At 37.9% G+C, this 14,709-nt stretch overlaps 1 long non-coding RNA gene across 7 annotated transcripts in view; it reads right to left on the bottom strand.

The window, feature by feature from the left end:
• Positions 1-14,709, bottom strand: part of LOC123384787 — a 269,112-nt gene that overhangs the window by 174,228 nt on the left and 80,175 nt on the right. For 5 of the 7 annotated variants that reach the window (XR_006596352.1, XR_006596350.1, XR_006596353.1 and 2 more), the window contains exons 3-4: positions 13,945-14,042; positions 12,645-12,765 (exon numbers count right to left, since the gene is read on the bottom strand). This is a non-coding gene — a long non-coding RNA (uncharacterized LOC123384787). Of the gene's footprint in view, positions 580-11,186; positions 12,502-12,644; positions 12,766-13,944; positions 14,043-14,709 lie in introns of those variants that run through there. The other 2 variants (XR_006596351.1, XR_006596355.1) reach the window with 2 other exon arrangements.

Below are 14,709 nucleotides of genomic sequence, written 5' to 3'. Positions count from 1 at the left end.
CTGGTCACAGAAGAAGGTTGAAAGTAATGGAGAGCATATTGGAAATGGTAAATGAAAAATAGAGAGCACAATTCATTCCTTTTTTTTCCCTTTGGCATCCAGTCTTATCATTCCTCCAGGTGAAAATGGTCTCCCTAATACAAAAGACACAAAAAGTTCTAGAACCAACATGGAATGTGAAATTCTAGCTACCACCAGAAGAAGGAAAGAAAATAAACAATTACTATAAACATAGTAATTGCTGTAGTTCTCACTTCATTGGTTGGTCGTGTGACCCAAGTTGGCAATTTCAGGTGCCTTCTGCTATAGTTTATGTCTTCCTAACCTTTATCCACATCCCATCTGAATGACATTATTATCTGGTGAAATAGCTCAAATCCTTATTCCTACAGTATTTAAGCCTTTGGTTATATTCCCACATTTTCTTGCTGTCAAAGCACTACAAAGGAGAGCTACTGAATCATGAATTACTTGGGCTCCTGAAATTGCAGTCCTTTTTCCCACTGTGTTACATCAGGGCATTTTCTCCTTGAAAATCAGGGCAAGTCAGCTCAGGTAATGCAATAATCCCTTCTCCATCTGTGGTATCAACAGGAGTAAACACAAACTGATCAGAGTGCAATCTCAACTTACAACTTAATAAAATCATTATGGTGGAAGTATTATTTTTTTTTTTTGAGCACAAAAATCTAAATACCCAGAGAGCCCATATTAACAGAGATGGGGAGCTAAAATCCTTCCAATAGGTTATGCTTTTAATACTGAGAAAAATCACTCTCTCAGCTCCACTCTGGCTCTTAAACACATTCATCCCATCTATGGCAGAGATGGCACTACATATTGGCCACTTATTTGAGGCATATAATAAACCTTTTGAGTGACATCTTAATTTTTTAGACCATTAAATATTGCTATCAAACATGTGCTGATGGAAGATATGGTAAGACCTATGAATTATATGCCATCTTTGCATTGCTAGAACATATATCTTTTGTTCAAAGGATATTTTGTATGGAATACCAGGACAATTGATAAGACATTCTATAATTACATATATGGTAGTCCTCACAGAAGAGTTGTGGATATAGATAGTCATATGTTTCTGGAATATATGTGTTCCTATGTGCATGTACAGGATGGGATGGAGTGGTTTCCTCTCATTTTGTGGAAGACTGCATTATTGCCTCAGGTATCAGGTCTTTCCCTTATAAGAGGATTATATGCCAACGCCTTTCACTTATGCGATTTGCCCATCCTTCTGGTAAACAGCCTACGGAGAATCCTTTCCCTATCCCCATTGTGGGGCTTAGTCACAGGGACTGTTTTGGTCAAAAGAAAATGAGCGGATGTTATTTATGCCATTTGCACACAGAAAGCAGAGGCTTTTTATGAGTTGATCCCTTTCAACCTCTTCTGACTTTCCCCTCTGTCACAGACTAGGATACACCAAATTGGTGTGCTCCTTCACCATGGGTTCCAAATCAGAATAGTAGAAGAGGAGCCAAATGGAGCAGACCTGAGGTCAACAAATGTAACATGAACAAGAAATAGTTTTTTCTGCTGTTTTTTACTGGGTTAAGCTACTTAAAACAGTGGATGGTTTGAGATTGATTTTTACTGTAACAAAAACTACCTAATAAACACCTCCATGTTATAAGGGATCTGAGCTAATCAACATGTCACCAGGTGGCCAGTTAGTACCCCCAGGGAATAAAATGAAATTGGGAGTGAAACATTGGCATTTACTTTTGGCAGAGTGAGCACAGTAGCCAGAGCCAAATGAGCCTGGGAGAGCAAATTACTTCTTGTCCAAACCCCCATTCCCACTGTTAATACCGACTTTGTAAATAGTTCCATTGAGAAAGCACCTGGATGACCGACAGTCATAGGGTCGTTCACATGCTCCAGCTCATTTTCGGAAGCTTTGTTCATAGTGAGAGCCCACTGGTAGGCCTTTACAGGGGTCACGACTATTTTTACACTCTTTGGTTGTTTTGAGAGGTCCATACCTCACCCCAAATGTCTTGTCCCTAATCTTCCAATTTTGTTTTTTTTTTCCAAGACCCTGATTCATCAGCCAACCCATTAGCCATTGTCCATGAATACACACAGATCTAAATTCCAGGCTATCTCTCCTTATGTATGAAAACATACTCCTTCTTCCCACAAGTCTGCTGACCAGGGGGATTTCCCTACAGCCTTCCAATGACATTCCTGAATGGGGCTGTATCATAGGAACTATCTATTTGTTTCTTGCATACGGTGCACATTATTCTATTAAACTAAGCCTATACATTTTCTTTCTTTTCTTTCTCTATAAAATGATCATAAGTAGAGTGATAATAGATCCTGGTTTGCCCAGAACACTTCTGATTTACACCCACTGTCCCATCTTAATTATTAACAGCGTCACTTTTCACTCTCAAGAGAGCGTTGGTTTGGATGTTCACTATATAGTCACATTAATCGTAGATGTAGGTTGAGAGAGAAGTGGCAAGGTCTTGTGAAAACATGTGTATCTGAGCCTAACTCTTCTGCTGTTTATCTGTGCATTCCAGACTTGCTCAGGTCCAGTCTCATCAATTCCCTTTCCATTACAGAATGGCATACTACCATTCTCATCCAATTTTATGATCCAGTTGATTGTGTGCAGGAAGGGACGCATGATTGCCTGCTATCCCATCATCAGATATTTTGTTCTCAGGGTGGACCAAGTCCACCCTGGTTCTCAGGGTACCAAGTCACAAGGTGCTTTTCAGGTGGAGAGGAGTTAGTGATTGAAAGGGCCAGGACTTATTTTCAAACCTTAGGGGTCTGTGCTAATTCACCTGTTGAGGTTTTTCTTTTTTTTCTTTTTTTTTTTTAATTTTTTTTCAACGTTTATTTATTTTTGGGACAGAGAGAGACAGAGCATGAATGGGCAAGGGGCAGAGAGAGAGGGAGACACAGAATCGGAAACAGGCTCCAGGCTCTGAGCCATCAGCCCAGAGCCTGACGCGGGGCTCGAACTCACGGACCGTGAGATCGTGACCTGGCTGAAGTCGGACGCTTAACCGACTGCGCCACCCAGGCACCCCTGTTGAGGCTTTTCAAGAGCTCCGCAGAGCATCTCCATCTGCCATAAGAATGTTTGATAGTATCAGGTCTCCTCAATGAATCCAAATAGCAGGGCATCTTTTCCCTCCTTCAGTGTTTTCTTATGCCAGGTACCATTCAAAACTGGCAGGTTTATGGGTTATCCAGTAATGGGTCAGAGACGTACACGTATGTATGAAATAGGTTGTCTCACAAACCAAAGAGTCCCAACAAGCACCGACCCTCTTTCTTTATGGTGGGCCGTGAAAGGTGCAGCAACCTGTTTTCACTTTAAAGAGGACGTTGTGAGATTTTCTCTACACTACTGAGCCATGGAAACTTCCCTGAGATGGGAAGTCTCTGAAATTTTGCAATGTTTATAATCCGTTCTCCTGAATGGATGTATCTTAACTATAGCATTTTGAAGGTTTATTAACTTCTCATAATCAGATCCAGTTAGAATTCTGTCATCAATATAAAATAACAGTAATGAGCAGAAATCTTTCGACTTTACTCTGACATAGCCCTAAGGAGAGTTAGTGTATACTGACATCACTGCTTATTAAGTTTAAAATGTTTTAGGTCAAGTTTATTGATAGGCATGGGGAAAAAAAAAGTTCTTGCACACAAGAAACTGTATGCGTTAATTCACTCTAATAAAGACACTAACTTCAGTGACTTAACGGTGATTACCATCATCACCTGATTAATTTTGTAATAATCTATAGTTTTTCTTCACGACCTGCTTATCTTTCGCACTGGCTAATAGGTGATTGAATGAGGTTGGGCAGGAATCGCTATCCCTATGTCTTTAAAATATTTGTAGTTGGTACTAATCTCTGCACATCTGTCGCAGATTGGCTTGGCTTTTCGTTTACTCTCTTGGCTTCTATCTGGTCTTTTCTATCATAACAGCCATCACTATACAGATCAAAGAACCCATGAAGGGATTCTGACAGTAATTAAGTGTACCTATTCCTACTATATGATGAGACATTGGGAAAATGTGTGTGCCATAAATCCCCTACTGCAACTAGCTCTAGAATTTTATACTTGGATACATTGCACATTCCTAGGCTGCTATTCTATTTTATTCCTGGTAACTTCTTGGTCAATTAACCATTGCCAAAGACCTCTGTCCTTCAAAAATAAGATTACCATCTAACTCAGGGGCTTATTACTCTAAATACACTCACAGATCTACGTTTCCACCTGACCTATATATCTCCAGGTTCCTATTACTTCTGCCGAGATGATGGGGCCCAATTTTATTGCAGAATCCCTCATTGTTCGATCTGGCATATTAAAAGTGACCACTATAGAGCTTTGCATTCTGGTGTCCCTCTCACCAATACATCTTTTAAATAATTTGGTGACTGTTGTCTCCTTTGGGTCATTGCAGAGAGGGGAATTTTTATAGGTAAATGAGCATTTTAAATGTTTCCTTATTTATTTTTGAGAGAGAACATGAGTGGGAGAGGAGGAGGAGGAGGAGGAGGAGGAGGAGGAGGAGGAGGAGGAGGAGGAGGAAGAGGAGGAGGAAGAGGAGGAGGAGGAAGAGAAGGAGGAAGAGGAGGAGGAGGAAGAGGAGGAGGAGGAGGAGGAGGAGGAGGAGGAGAGAGAATCCCAACAGGCTCCATGCTGTCAGCACAGAGCCCCACGAACCCACAAACCGTGAGATCATGACTGGAGCCAAAATCAAGAGTTGGATGCATAACCAACTGAACCACCCAGGTGCCCCAGTAAATGAGCATTTTAAACATCACAGAGTTGGTCTAATGTTCATGGCAACCCAAGCCCTCAAACTCAGCCTGTGAAGTTTTGGTATTTGATCCCCAATGACTGTGGGCTATTGTTGAGCTCAAGTTCAATTATCCAAGATAGTAAGGGAGGTTGTCGAGGTTTAGTAGAGTTTGGAAGTTTAAAGATTTCCTACTAGCTCCATTCCTGGATACCCAATCCAATACAGTAAACCCTATTTCACAGATAAGTATGCCTATAAATATATTGTCATAATCAATATTTATATTTTATCCTTTCTACTTTAATATCTGTAGATCCCACTTATAAAATATTCTCCAAACTCCTAATGATAGAAATTAGTGACATCCTATACCATATTTGGAATATAGACTATCTCCTCTTGAGGAATGCCATGATATTTCCAGTCTAACCTATGAATATTTAACTTTTCATGGGCATGAAGGCAAAAAGGTGAGGTGAAGGTATGCCCTGAAATGAGTCAGCAAGCTCTTCTGAGGAAACAGCCAGAGGACTGTTTTAAATTACAGTATATTAAGAGAAAATTTTTGAGTCATAGTAAGGCCAAAAGATCAGGAAATGATTATCATTAAAAAGACAGCTTATCACCCGTACTTCCCAAGAGGAAGGGGTTTGCTGTGCCATGAGGGATCACATGGGGAACAACAGAGTTGTTGACACAGGCAGAGGGAAAAGGGGAATTGAGAGTGAGAACCTCTGTTGTGGTTTCCATAGGAAGGAATCGGTGAGACAGAGTAAGCATGTTTAGGATTGACTAGTTTGAATAGTTTCAACAGTGTCTGGGACACAGGGACTGTTACTCATCATCTGGTACTTAGAGCCTGGGGGGATTAAGGCAGGTGGATAGTGGCCCAGAGTGTGAGAGCCCGAAAAGGGAGGTGAATCAGTGTGGGCTCTGGATTAGTTGGTTTATATTTGAAATGTACACTCACATTTGAATTGTTTACTATCTCTAGGAACTGGCTAACTGGGAGGCCAGTCTCTCCAGGGGCAGCAAGACTCCAGATATTAAAGCATCAGAATATAGAAAGTAAAGGACGTTGCTAATACAAAGATCAACCATAAAATCATCTATGCAGAAGGATGTTAGCCCTTCAATGTGTGTGTGCCCATGTGTGTGCATGTATGTGTGTGTATGTGCGTGTGCATTGGGTGAGTGTGGGTGTGGAGGGAGGATATTTTTGAAGGCAAAATAGCTTCAGGGGTATTTGGCTGTTTGGATTTTAGCATTGCCCACCTCTGCTCACAAGGTCCCCACCTCATGTTTCAGGGTTTATTTTCTTATTAGTGACTCATTTAGCATAAAATTCTTTCAAATTTTGATATTTGTATGGTGCTGTAATTTAGCAGTTTTTAATATACATTTTTTGCAATTCTAGGAGATGAGAGCCTCTTCAAAATGGTCCTAAAGATATTCTGATTTTTTTCTTCAGTTTGTTCTTAGTTGCGCATTTAAGGACTTCAATTTGTCCTTTTCACTATTTATGGCTTTCTAGGCTTGTGAGAAAAAGCCAGCAGCTGACTCCACAGTCTTATAATCATGATCATTACTATAGTTACCAACTATGCCAGCCACTTGACCTCCATCTGAACAGCATCCTTCATCTCATGCTACCAGTGGGGATAATTTGAGTTATCATGATACCACCACATGCCACAGAATTACCATTGGCCCATTATTCCCAGCAAAGAGGTTATTTTTTTTCTCAAATAGATGATCAGCTCAATAATAGAATCTCATTTTGATATGATTCTATAATCCTGAAAGGTGGAAAGCCCTGTCTCCTAAAGCTATTCCAAAAGCCAATTACTGGTTTAGCTGATGTCCCAGCTGGAAAAAAACATGGAACATTCGCAGGGAGTAACCAGTGAAAGTTGAATAAATGGATGTTGTACTCAAGTGTGGGCAGCGTATAAAGATGCCATCGGGGATATTGCAGTACCCTGAAGTTAGCAAATGTAGGCAGCCTTTTCATACTTGGATCTCAAACGGCAGGAAGGGACAGCAGTTACCTAACTCAGGGTGGGTAGATATTTTGAGAGGATTCTCTCACAAGAATGGCTGTATTAGAGGAACGCAGGTGTTCAACAGTGACCCGGAAGGAAGGGAGTCTATAAAATAAAGAGCTAACTTTAATTGCTTCCTATCACGTTTCCTTTTCTTCCAGAACTTTCCATTGACTGAAACCAAACAGAATCCCAAGGATGTGAGCAGGGAGATACAGCCCGTACAGATCAGCTTCCCATGACACAGGGGAAAATGTCTAGGGAACGGACCTGAGAGGACAAACAGAGAGTACCCAGCACAGGTACCAGCCCAAAAGGAGAAAGCTTAGAGCCAGCTTTAGCATCTTGATATTTTTCTTCTATGTCCCTAATGGGTTTGTTCCTTTCTATAAATATAATGGTATTAAATATTACTTGTTGATTCTATTCTTTTCTAAGAAAGTCAGTTCTTTCATTCCCAAATATTTTAGTCTTCCATATCAGAGGGCTGATGTTTTATGAAATTTGTTAATATTTTCCCCTTTTTCTTATTTTTCCATATAAGATACTTAGCTACTAAAACAATACTGAGAGACAAAAGGCATTCCTCCCTTAACATTCATTTTTTGTAATGTTTATTTATTTTTGAGACAGAGAGGAACAGAGCATGAGCAGGGGAGGGGCAGAAAGAGAGGGAGACACAGAATCCAGGCTCTGAGCTGTCAGCACAGAACCCCACGTGGGGTTTGAACTCAGGAACTATGACATCATGACCTGAGCTGAAGTCGGCCACTTAACAGACTGAGCCACTCAGGTGCCCCATCAATTTTTATCTAAATATATGACAAAGGAAAGGGAATAGTGTAATAAGATAGAAGTGGTATAGTGCCATTTTCTGTCCAGAAAATAATTTCTTATTCCCAAGATCAAGCCCAGGCTTTGCCTCTTTTTAGCTTTATTACCTAGATAGGTTTTCAAAAATTTTCCCTGAGTTTCATGGGCATCTGCGTGTCTCACTTGGTTAAGCATCTGACTCTTGATTTTGGCTCAGCTCATAATATCACAGTGGTTTGTGAGCCCCATATGGGGCTCTGTGCTGACAGTGCAGAGCCTACTTGGGACTCTGGGATTCTCTCTCTGCCCCTCCCCCTCTCTCCCTCTCTCTCTCTCAAAAATAAGTAAATAAAAATAAATAAACATTAAAAAATTTTTCCTGAGACTCAGTTTCTCCATTATTAAAACAGGCTATAATAACCAACTTGAACAAAAAAGGGTTATTATTAGAGATGAAGTAGCTAATGCTCCTGGCAAGGTTTCTGGAACATATTAGGCATGAAGTAATTGGGAAGGATAGAAGTAAAAGAGAAAATATTGATTTAGGTGTCTAAAAGATGAATGAAGATCCTTGAAGAAATTTAGAAACTAATTCTTAAAACATCTTTAATAATTCTTAGAATCCTAAAAAAAGACAGATGTACTTGTGTACCTGAGATCTGATTGGAAATGTCTAACCATCAGCCATGTCTGTGAACTAAGACACAGTTCTTTTCATTTTTTTTAACTTAGAGTTATCACCAAATCCACACAGGTTTCCTTGCCATAAAGGAATTAAACTGTGAGCCAAAGAGTTGAGAAAAGTGTGTGGTCCAATACATTGGCTAGTTTGGGACTTAACAAAGTAAATTGAAAACATCAATGATTAATGGGAAATAAAGATTCCAGGCTGGACTGCAGGTATTACAAAGCAGGGACACCATTAGATTAAGGGCATTTACATTTTGAATTTCAGCAGTCCCCCAAATCAGCTTATATGCAAAGCTCCTTATACTAAAATGAGCTTAATGTCTGGTTGTAAACAGTTCTGCTGAACACCGTATATTTCAGGCTTCATGAGGATCCCTTGTTCAATTCAGATTAGCTTAGGAAAATCTCTAGTTACATTAAAATCTTGTATGGTGGATTTATTCCTTCAAATTTATACCAAGAATTTTCTAGTGCATTTGTTTTCTACCAGTGGAATTTTTTCCATCAGTGTTTAGAATGTTAAGGTGGAGGGCTACTGGTGGGCAAAAACCATTCCTTCTGCCCTGACATATATTTTTCCTATTTGAAATGAATACATTTACAGCATTTTTATTACTTTTATATAGACTCATAATACTATCCACATCTTCTTTAAGAATTATAGGATATACTAATATTTTTAAAATATTTTAGGAAAAATCATTTATTGGTTTGGACTGACCACCATGCTTTCTTCTTTCTTTTCAGTAACATTTTCTGAATTGCTTTTCAGATATGCAACCCTTCCCCGGGCAGTCCATGTAACTTGGTAGAAGGTGACCCTATTCACAAATCTTTCTTCCAAGGTAGTCAGTACATCCCTTTCAAGGTGTTCATGGTGTTTTGTTCAAGGATGGATTCATGATCCCATTGAAGTCAATTGACACATGAGTATATGTTCTCTATGCATCATTCTTGGGAATGAGCAGTTCTAATTTTTGACAAAAGTTATTTGGAGAGAATATTTTATTAGCTGGAATTGAATGAGGAAGACTATAGCTTTGGAAGATGATGGCAGCCATTCTGTGACTCTGAGGGTTTCTAGCCTTAGCATAAAGTGGACATAATGAACGAGAGAAAAGAGAAATGGAAACAAAAAATGTAGTGTTTGAAGACACTAAAGCCTGACTGAAGCCTTCTCAACTTCTGAACATTTTCCAGTTTTAGGTATATGTGCCCCAAATTGCCAGCCTTCCAATGCTCACATATGTATACCATTTTATGACTTGGGCCCGTTGCTTGCAATAGAGAAACTTCTAACTAATGTAAGCATTGATCCATTTTAGTACATTTAAAAAAAAATTATTTTTTTAAACTACATTTCCATCCAGTTGTCATGTGCCATTATGAAGGCTCAGAGCATCCTGTAGAGCTTTCTATATATACAGAGACTTCAAAATTTTTCCACTTTCAAAGTTTTCATAGAATGTTGTCTTGATCTGATTTAGATATATGAATGTATTTTAGTTACATTTCTGAAAAACTTTAACTGTTTTTGCTTCCCTATTTACTCAGAACTGGCACAGAGTTTAGCAAAAATGTTAATAAAAATAATGTTAGTTAAAAATAATTAAATATTATAAAAATGTATACAGAACTGGAAAATTATTTCAATTAACTTACCTATTTTTCATTTGGGTAGGATAAAAAAGGTTATTCAGATTTCTCATACTATTTAAAATTTTGGCAATATTATTTATCATTAAACAGTAAAAAGGCACTTTAACACACACACAAATACAGAATTTACTTCTTACTCATGTTACAAGCAGTTCATTGATTTATAACTTGTTCATAAAAATTAAAATTATGTGCATAGCAGTATTTGACACACCAACTAACTTGCTATTAATTTAAGTACGTATTAGAAATTTAGTTTCTTTTGTTAAAAAAATAATTCCACTTATCAATATTTTCCTTTAAACAGGAGAGTTGTTGTTCCCATGATGTCAACGTCTAGATTGGACTAATATCATCAAAAGAGTATTTATCGTTTTATTCAGTCTGAAAATATGCAGAATTAAACATGATTAAATCAAAGCACTAAGCATTTGGAAGAAGAACTTATCTAGATGTTTGATGCAAAGTTCAATCCATTTACCATATAAATTGGTAAAAAAAAATCTCTTTTGCTTAAATACTCTCATACTGAAACATATTTTTTTTCTCAATAAATGTTGTGTGTGAATAAAGCAACTCACAGGGAACAAGTAGGTTTTTATGGAGCTATCTAATATTCGTGTCTAAAAAACCAAAAACACTGCTGGATTTGGGTAAAATGAGAGTTAGAGCTAGAGCAGCAATTTTACAAATAATGTGTTTGTAAAGCAAACATGTTCAATGATAGTTGCTATTGCACCGATATAAATGGAGAACATGTGCAGTTTTAATCCATTCCGTTGGCCAGTAAAGTCTGTACCTGATCCAATCATGGAAACAAACGTGAGGAAGCAAGGGGTACTTTTCTTACTGACAACACACCATGCGGGACGTACAATTCGACGACTGAATAAATGAAGAACAGAGACGTCAACTAAATTTGCCTCAAGTTGCAAAGTTTGAATTTGGGATTCTAAACCCAGTATTCAGACGTAGATTCCATTTTGTTCATTAATAGATTTAACTCAATAATTACCCTCACCATCATAACAATAACAGTAGTTACATATATGTGTGTGTATGTATATATATATACACACACACACACACACACACATACAAATATACATATATACATATATACAAATATACATACACACACACACACGTGTATACTTTAAAAAAATGCCCCCTGGATAACTGGCTGGCCTTAGTTTACTAGCAATCATTCATTAGGCAGCAGAGATAATTCTTTTCTTTTTTTTTTAATCTTTATTTATTTTTGAGAGAGAGAGACAGAGCGTGAGCAGGGGAGGAAGAGAGAGAGAAGGAGACACAGAATCCAAAGCCGGATCCAGGCTCTGAGCTGTCAGCACAGAGCCCGACGCGGGACATGAACCCACAAACTGCGAGATCTGAAGTCGGACGCTCAACCGGTTGAGCCACCCAGGCTCCCCAGACAGTAGAGATAATTCAATGACAAATACAAAGCTCATCAATCTGAGTGCTTTTGTTGCCATATTTATCAAAATTTAGTTCTATTATATAAGTGGGTGTTTTTGTTTTTTTTTTAACGAATTGACTCTCCGAATGAAAAGAAAGAACTTCAAAGTTTTAGTTCAGTATCTGGTGCTTTGAGACTTGATCCACAAGGAGCACCCTGAATGAAGGTAGACATGAGCACCAATGTTGTCTCTGCCTAAATCCTCCCTGACTTTAGAACTGCTTTCTTCCCATTGCTAAGATACAGATGTCTCTGAAAAGTGAGTATGTGCTCAGAAATATTTACTAAAAAGCACTGTCAAATTCCCAGTTGAAACTCTTTGGAGGGCAAACACCAAAACAACAATAAAACTCAAAAAGCGGCCAGGAACCTTTTTAAAATACAGTAGTTACTGACGTTTGAGATAATGGTACTTTAAAGGAGTCAACAGGCAAATCAGACTACAGAAAAATTTTCCCCGTCGGAAATCACTGCTTTCACTTTCTTTTCACTGAAAAAAGTCTCTAAAAACAACCTGTCAAAATGCTGGATATATTTTTCTCATTACTTTATAAATAGACAATTTCTATCCAACCACAAGTGTTTTCAAAGCCATTAATGAGCAAATTGTTAACTAAACAATAAGATGGGGACGCACAGCGCTTGTGATGAAAGATTTTCCATAATTAATTAGGCTGAAAGGACAGAGTTCTGATTGTCCCCTCCCTCTTCTTTCCTCTTAGTGAATACTCACATCAACTGCTAGAATGCAATTTCAATCTTTGACAATTAGAGCAATCGTCAAATATAGATGATAGTGTTGCATTAATGACAATTTTAGTATTATTTCATAGAAACACATTTACCATTCGAGTCAAGTAAGCTGTATATTGTAAATTCCCCTACTTTCTCAGGAATAGACAGTCAAAATAAACTTGTGGTCTAGGTAATAATCTTCTTTTCCAGCAGTTATAGCTCACAAGCACCCTTTTCTCTGAATAATTATTCAAAACCTGAAATGAAACATTTTTTGACTGTCCCTTTTTTCAATTTTGATTTTTCTCTTGTTTTTACTATTGTATATATAAAAACAGATTTAAGAGCTAATCTAGATACAGTCAACTAAGTGAAACATGGAAAAAATTTTTTAACTCACTGTTTTGACTGGATTGAATAGTCTGAGACTGATGGGTAAGTTTAAGATGATGGAAGTGCCCAGCTAGCTCAGTCAGTGGAGCATGATCCTCTTAAGATGACAAAGTGCTTGACCTTGTATCCTGTAGACAAAGAAAGTTCTTCTGTTTTATAGCTAAGCTTTGATATCTGCATAAATATTTACATTCACATCATGGACTGTGGCATTGCTACCATTTCTATAATTCACTTTGTGGGCAGTATACATGAAATCCAGAAATGTCGGTAGGGTCAATGCTACATGATGACTGCAGTCAAGAAACAGGTTTGTGAGTACATTTGTTGTAACTGTCAGGGGTTCCCAAAATTGACTTTGGAACCATTCAGAGGGAAGACTAAGGTTTGACATTGACTGTAGTGTGGTCCATGACCAAAAGACAGTGTAACAACACTATCATTTATATCACCTTTAATATTTGTCAAACGTCTGCAAAATGGAATACATGTCTGTGACGGTTAATGTTATGGGCAAACTCAGCTAGGCTGTGGTGCCAGTTTTTTGGTCAAATTCTAGTCTAAATGTTATTGTGAAGGTATTTTGTAGATGAGATTAACACCTACAATCAGTTGGTTATAGGGAAAGGAGAGAACCTTCAATGATAACATTAGGCCTCATCCAATCAGATGAAGGCTATAAGAATAAAAACTGAGATTATCTGGCAAAGAAGGAATTCTGCCTCAAAACTCCAAGATAGCCTTCTGGCGTTCCTGAAAGATTTTAGATTCAAGATGGCAATATCAACGCTTGCCTGAAGTTCCAGCCTTTTCTAGCCTACCCTATGGATTTTGGACTTGCCAATCCCCATAATTACTTGATCCAATTTCTTAAATATCTTTGTTTTTATTATTAATATATATGATATATAATATTATATATATACATATATATCATATATATATATATATATAGAGAGAGAGAGATAAAGATACATATAGAAATACATATGCACACATCTCCTATTGTCCTACTGGTTCATTGGGACTCAGGAAGAATTTATTTGTCCAAATTATCAAATTATCTGTCTAAAATATCTTCTTATAACTCAGAGGGGTGCTTATAACTGTTAAAATATTTTATTATGATGTTGATTCAAAACTGGGGTGTGTGTTCATTACATGCACTAAACATCTCAGTGACAATACTACATTCTCATCAATTAACTAGTCTAATATTGCTTTTGTCAAAATTGTTTTGGCATATCATTTTAAAAGGATAGGCCAGCCCTAGATGAGGAATTTGATTTAATGAAATTCATACTTACTGAAGACATACCGTATTATAACCAGTATAAAAGGCTGTAACATGAGGATCACTGCCATTAAGAGGCTCTTGTTTCTTTCCAGGAGAGAATTTGAAGGCCTACCAAGAAAAGAAAAAGAAACCAAATAAATACAAGAAATTCCTGGATCTGAGAAAATGCAGTCATTTATTTTTCTTCAATTTGAAGGCAATGTAATCTGCAATCATTTTTTTTAACTTTTTAATATGAAATTTATTGTCAAATTGGTTTCCATACAACACCCAACAGGTGCCCTCCCAACAGGTGCTTATCCCAACAGGTGCCCTCCTCAATGCCCATCACCCACTTTTCCCTCCCCCCACCCCCATCAACCCTCAGTTTATTCTTAGTATTTAAGAGTCTCTTATGGTTTGGCTCCCTCCCTCTCTTTTTTTTTTTTCCTTCCCCTCCCCCATGGTCTTCTGTTAAGTTTCTTGGGATCCACATAAGAGTGAAAACATATGGTATCTGTCTTTCTCTGTAGGACTTATTTCACTTAGCATAACACTCTCCAGTTCCATCCACGTTGCTACAAAAGGCCATTATTTCATTCTTTCCCATTGCCAAGTAGTATTCCATTGTGTACATAAACCACCATTTCTTTATCCATTCATCAGTTGATGGACATTTAGGCTCCTTCCATAGTTTGGCTATTGTTGAAAGACACATGCAAAGACGCTCAACATCACTCCTCATCAGGGAAATAAAATCAAAACCACACTGAGATACCACCTCACGCCAGTCAGA

The sequence above is a fragment of the Felis catus genome, chromosome B1 (assembly GCF_018350175.1).
Source record: "Felis catus isolate Fca126 chromosome B1, F.catus_Fca126_mat1.0, whole genome shotgun sequence".
Lineage (NCBI taxonomy): Eukaryota > Metazoa > Chordata > Mammalia > Carnivora > Felidae > Felis > Felis catus.
This window is presented reverse-complemented; position numbering and strand designations above follow the sequence as displayed.